A 6,000-nucleotide genomic window follows, 5' to 3' on the forward strand; every position below is an offset into this window, starting at 1 on the left:
GTATAGCAGTAACCCTAGTAGCAGCACTGCACCTGCTGATCTGTGTTGGTGTAAGTAAGTGGCATATATTTCAGTGAAGTGATGTGACAAATGACTTTATTATTGTTTCATCATTTCTTTCTAAAGAAAAAAAAATCTGACTTCAAGGAAATGTCAGTATTTCCTGTAAATGTAACTTGCTATTCATAACTCATCTTGAAAAAATGCAAGATTTGCATTTAGATACCAATAAAAAATTGGAGACAGAATATTAGTTAACATACAGGAGTTGCTAAAAACATAAGAAGAAACGGAGAAGGCAGGTCCTCATTTTTAAATCACAGTTTTTGAAGTTATTTTGTTATATGAAAATGGCAACTATTTCTTTAGTATATGTTCATGTTCATATATGTTCACATTTCTTCCCCCATCCCTCCCCTCCCATGCATAGCCCTTGTGGATTGGGAGAGTCATGATTACTAGCGGATTTCTTGTTAATGAAAAGTGGTAACACTTGCTTTATTGTTCATTGAAGGCTTTCTTCTGATGGAGATAAATGACGTGCTTGGGGTTACCAGGAAAATGTGATTCCATCATTGAATGGGGGAGCTTTGAAACAGTCTTCCCGATTTACAAATAAGTTATGAATGTGCCAGATCGGACAGAGAGAAACATTTACTCTAATGCCTGAAGCTCTGACACTGGAGTCACTTGAACATTGTGTCTTGCTCTCATCTATTTCATATAGGTTTCAGTAAATAACAATTTTTTAAGTTCTAGAAATAATCTCTATTATTCATGTAAAAGCACACTGCATAATTTGTCGAAACATAGAAACATAGTGTACACAGAAAGAGTAGAACGCTGCTTATTGTTTAAGTCTGCATGTGTGAAAGGATCTGATATGCTTGTGTCAACAAAATTTAGACCCTTTATGTGGTCAGTAACAAAGGTAAGGGCTCTAAGCTCATCTCTTCCTCTTTCTGCTCCTATTTGATGTACCAAAAATAGGTATCTGAAGTTACAAAATGTGGGTATTCCTATCAAGAATGAAAATGAGTGAGAAGTTAACCTTATCAAACTTTGAGATTGGCTCTTGAGGTTGGTGTGTTGAACTGGATAACCTCGAGAGGTCCCTTTTAACCTTAATTGTTCTACGAGTCTGTAGTAATATCTTCCTATATTTCTAGGTTGCACAGAAAGAAGATAATTAATTTGTGTGAGCCCTGTAATTTGTTTCCTGAAATCATAATAATCTTGACCTAAGTATAGGCACTTATGCTACTGAGCCTTTTGACATAATTTCTGGAACTTCCCATCTATTCAGAACCCAGATCGTTGCTTGGTCCACTGTATCCCTCTGGCTTATTCCAGCAGCACAAATAGCAAAGGAGTAATGACACACCATCTGAAATAAATGACACCTGTATACCAAATTTCCGTTATTTACCAGAATTGATGTTATAAAATATCATCAAAAAATGTTATCAGATCACATGAGACAGCAGTACTTCAACTTCTGCATTAGTTAAACATTAAATTGTATCGGGATGCCAGATGATAAACAATTGCATTTTCCTAGACTCGCAGACTTTAAAGGCAGGCCTGTTATGGAGCCCTGTTGTTATTTGTAACAAAAGGTTCATTGCCTCATAACATGATGTTGTTTCCATACATAAATAAGAATTAAAATACTAGAAATTACCCTGTAAGTAGGTAATTAACAAGATCTAAATCCTCCTGTACCTCCCATGTTTTATTTGAGAGAATTGGCTGACCTTTTTCTGCATGGCATATATTTAGTAAATCTACAAGGTGGGAGGGAAGGTCAACAGTAACAATTGCTTTACGAACTGGCAGACTGCCAGCACTGGATCAAAATTTTAGTCTCGAAATGGTTTGTGTAAGTTTGTCATGGAGAATCCGGTGCTGTGTTAGGTTTCACAAGACTGTAACAAACTGTTTCCTTCATTCTCTTCACATTAAGTTCTCTACTAGAGATGTTACTATACATACCTGAATGTAACAGGATTATGACAAGAATTGAGCATTTTTTGTTATTTATCAGACGACAATATACAGCTGGTAAATTCTCCTGTTTGTGTCCTGTCCAAAAATGTTGAAATGGATGCCTACATATACTTTTGGAATATGTTACTGAAGAGATAAATATGCCCATGGGAAATCAAACCAAAAAGCTGGCTCTTTTGCATATGTTCTTTACCCTTACATTAAGAAGGTTTTCTTAGCTTTCAGGATTTGATGTGGCTCTTCATAATTTATTTTATGCTTTCATTGTTATTCATTGCTATTTCTTTTCATTTTCATTGAAATGAGTAGCTATGGTTACTGTTTGGTTTCTGCAGTCCCATGCAGTGAGATTGTGAGGGTTTTTAATTGTTGTATGATATATGTTTTCAGACTGTAGTAGGAATTCTTCAGCTTCCAGCCCTAATTCCTATTTCTTGGGAAGATAAAATTTGATCAGAGAAGTTCCATAAGACTGCCTGAAACAAGGGAATTAGGTAAAAGGTGATGTTTGAATAATGATTTTAAGCCTTTTGTGAAGAGGCATGTATTCTTCTTGTTAAGGGCATAGAATATGGAGAGATAAACTGTTTTAGTAAATCCTGTCATAGTTGCAGGTTACTTTGAAAAATTGAAAACTTGCTCAAGATAAATGCTGTAGTGGTTAGACTACAGCGGGCCAGCATATTTGGGAGAACTCAGATGATATCTGATGGGGAAAGGACACAAGAGAACTGAAGTAACAATACCCATGAGACATTTCTCAGTGCTGGGTAAGTTTACTGGGTATTCACCAAGATAAATTGGACAGAAACTGTTGGACTCATGTACACCATAATCTGAAGCAAAACAACTTTTGCATACTATATACAAAGGGGTTGGAATCAATTGTGTGAGCTCCTGTGTCCTGTCTTATATTTTGTTTACAGAGCCATAGGATATATTTTAAAAGAAAATCAGGAATATTACTTAAACCACTAGGGCTCCTTAGCATTGCTTTGTGAGCAAAGCAGCAGCAAACGTCTAGCATCCATATGGGGTGCCTGATAACATTGGATATTTTCCAGGATTAGTCATGTTCTCTCATGGTGAGTGTAAGGCTACCATTCTGTGCCACACTGTTCTGTGCCGCTGTTGCTTCTGGCGTAAGGTGGCATGGCATGGAAACAGGATTTATCTGAGACTTGACACTATCATGTTAATGTCTGGCTGCCAGAGCAACTTGTTTGAGCCACAGGAGTCTACATTTAAATTAAGAAAGTCATTAAGCTATTTCACATTAGAAGAGAAGCTAGTAATTTTAGTGAATTTTATAATATTTTCACACTGTGCATGTACACTTATATAAAACTCTCACTAATCTAGTTACTTTGATATTATTTTTATACATATTCCTGATATTTATTGAAAAAAAACCCACCTGAGTAGTTGGTAAACATAATTTCATTCTTGTTCATTGATAAGTAGCTAAAACCCAGCAAAAGTAAACAACAAGATTAACTTGCTTCTTTCTGATAATGGCCATTTGTTGATTTATTGGTAATCAGCAAAGCAAATATTTAAAGGTATAATTGTTGACAAATAACCTAAATTATAGTTTTGATGCATCAGTTCATGTGTAGTGCTTTGCTGCAGGCTGCCTGATCAGTGCCTTCACCGTACATTCTGGGTTTGGTTTTTTAAACACGTACAATACAATGAGAAAGGAAGAAATTGAGGAAAGGAGATATACATATGATGAAGGGACATAAATAAGGTTGAGTTCATGGGAGGGATGACTATTGAGAAGTAGAACATGTTGGATGTGGAACATTTTATCAAAGGTAACAGTTAAAACAGCTATTGAAAAGAATACAAAGCTGACTGGAACAAATAATAGAAGGGTTTTTATAGTGTTAGAAAATCTTCCCATTAACTGAACACAATATGCAGGAGCAAACATATGGATCGGTCTCATTAAGAGCAAAGACGGTTGTTTGAGATGAACCTCAAAGGGAAGAAGAGAAGTGGCATTTCACTTCAGGAGAGACAAAAGAATAATGGGGTTAAGTTAGAGCAACATCACATTATCACACTGGTGGAGTTTAGGCAAAGACAGAGAGTACAATAGTCAGTCTTTCTCTATGTGGAAAAACAAGAAAAAGAAAAGGATTGAGTCTGCTACAGGCATAATAAAGTTTTGTTTGTTTTTCAGTGTTTCAGTGCTAGAAAGCTCTTTCCCATTTGTTTGGTGCTATGATTCTGTGCAGTTTGGACGGTGTAGGTTCCATAGACAGTGCTGTCACACAGAAAATTGAGAAGAAACCCTCAGCATTGAGTGTAATGTTCCTTTTGTTCCTCTCATGAATTTGCTTTTCTTTTCCCTTTTTTAAACTTGTTGGCTGCTTAAACTTTTATATAATCTTTGGTCCTAATTCCTCAAGCTGAATGCCTAGATTTAGTTGATGAACTGCAGGCATTCGGCCATCTTACTTGCTCTGCTTTTTAGTTACAATAGCTTGGAGATGTTGGTAACCTGTATGTCGAAATGTATCAGCTGTTCTTCTTGTTGAAACTCATATTTCTGTGCCTGACTGATGGCACTTCACTACATAATATATATACGCTTCGCGGGGAATATGAGTGCCCAGAGCATTCTTTAAGTGGCACCTTTAACACAAAGCACGAAAAAGCCCGTTTACAGGTTAGCATCTGAATTTCTTCTGATGCTAAGTCTATGCTGTTGGTTATCTGGATGTTAATAAATAAAACAGGGGAAAGAAATAATAAAATGAAAATATAGAAGAAGCTTCTGTGTCTTCTTTTTGTCTCGTTCCCTTCAACAGGTCTGTGAAAGCTGTTAGGTATTTGTAGGGGCACAGCAAGACAGGTTTGCTGCATCCGATGTAAGACAGAATTTCTCAGATAGGCTTGTGTTTTTCACATTGATCCCTAAATCAAGCAGACAGGTACTCTTTACCATCCTGTGGTTAAAATAAATAAATCAGTAACAGCTTTTTTGTCACTGTGCTTTTGAGCTCCCTTGCCAACAAGTCTGGTTATCTTATGTGCTGTGTTCCTTTCTTTCACTGAATCCACTAGTTCACTTTCTTCTTTCTCCCGCTCCCCCACAATTGTATTCCCCTGCATCTTAAATGGTTCATTTAAGAACTAGCAGACTTCCAGAGGATTTTTGATATGATCTTCCATTATGGAGATTTCAATCTGTTACACAATCACGATTCAATCTGTTAACTAGATAAGAGTTTAAGAAATTTTTTAGGCTTTAAGAACTTTGTAACAAAATGAAGCAATTTAATATGCAGTTAACAATACAGTATAATATTTGCAGTAATGTTTTAATAAAAAAGTGATTATATGCCAAGGAAAGATATTACTGAAACTGAGATGATAATTGAAAGGACCCAAAGATAAAACTTAGAAATTGCAAAAAAACAGAGTTATATCTAAGCCTTATAAGAAATATGTGCCTTAATATTAAAAAGAAGAGGGGAATGTGGGAAGAGAAGATCGTTCTTTTAGCTCCTGAGAATCCTGTGATGTGCAAAATCACTTTTCTGTAGCTGTGATACCTGTTGTAACATTATACTACCAGGTGCTGCGATATCATGTCGCATGCAGTAGGACTGAACTGTGCAAAATAAGGCAAAAATGGTACCTGTTCACAAATATTTATAGCGCTAGCATAGGATCTACTACCTGGTCTGAGAATACGTTGTAACTGTTAGGAATACAACTGACTTATTTTATTTTTTAGTGGTGGGGTTTTTGTTGTTGTTTTTTAATTACAAAAACCAGTAAGTTGTTGTTTTGGGAGTATTAAGCACAGTAGGAGACTAATGAAGTCAAACTATCAGAAAAAGTCTCTAAAATAACTTTACTTTTCATCTTCTGCAAGTATAGAATACAGTTGACATAATGATAGTATTTGAATGTCTTAAGTGTGTGTTAAGAGATTAACACTTGACCATTTTGATATCTTAAGAATTAGTT

At 35.8% G+C, this 6,000-nt stretch overlaps 1 protein-coding gene across 2 annotated transcripts in view; it reads left to right on the top strand.

Moving 5' to 3' along the window:
- Positions 1-6,000, top strand: part of TENM2 (teneurin transmembrane protein 2) — a 544,454-nt gene that overhangs the window by 235,740 nt on the left and 302,714 nt on the right. The window lies entirely within an intron of this gene.

The sequence above is a fragment of the Haliaeetus leucocephalus genome, unplaced genomic scaffold (genome assembly GCF_000737465.1).
Source record: "Haliaeetus leucocephalus isolate CR32 unplaced genomic scaffold, Haliaeetus_leucocephalus-4.0 Scaffold656, whole genome shotgun sequence".
Classification (NCBI taxonomy): domain Eukaryota; kingdom Metazoa; phylum Chordata; class Aves; order Accipitriformes; family Accipitridae; genus Haliaeetus; species Haliaeetus leucocephalus.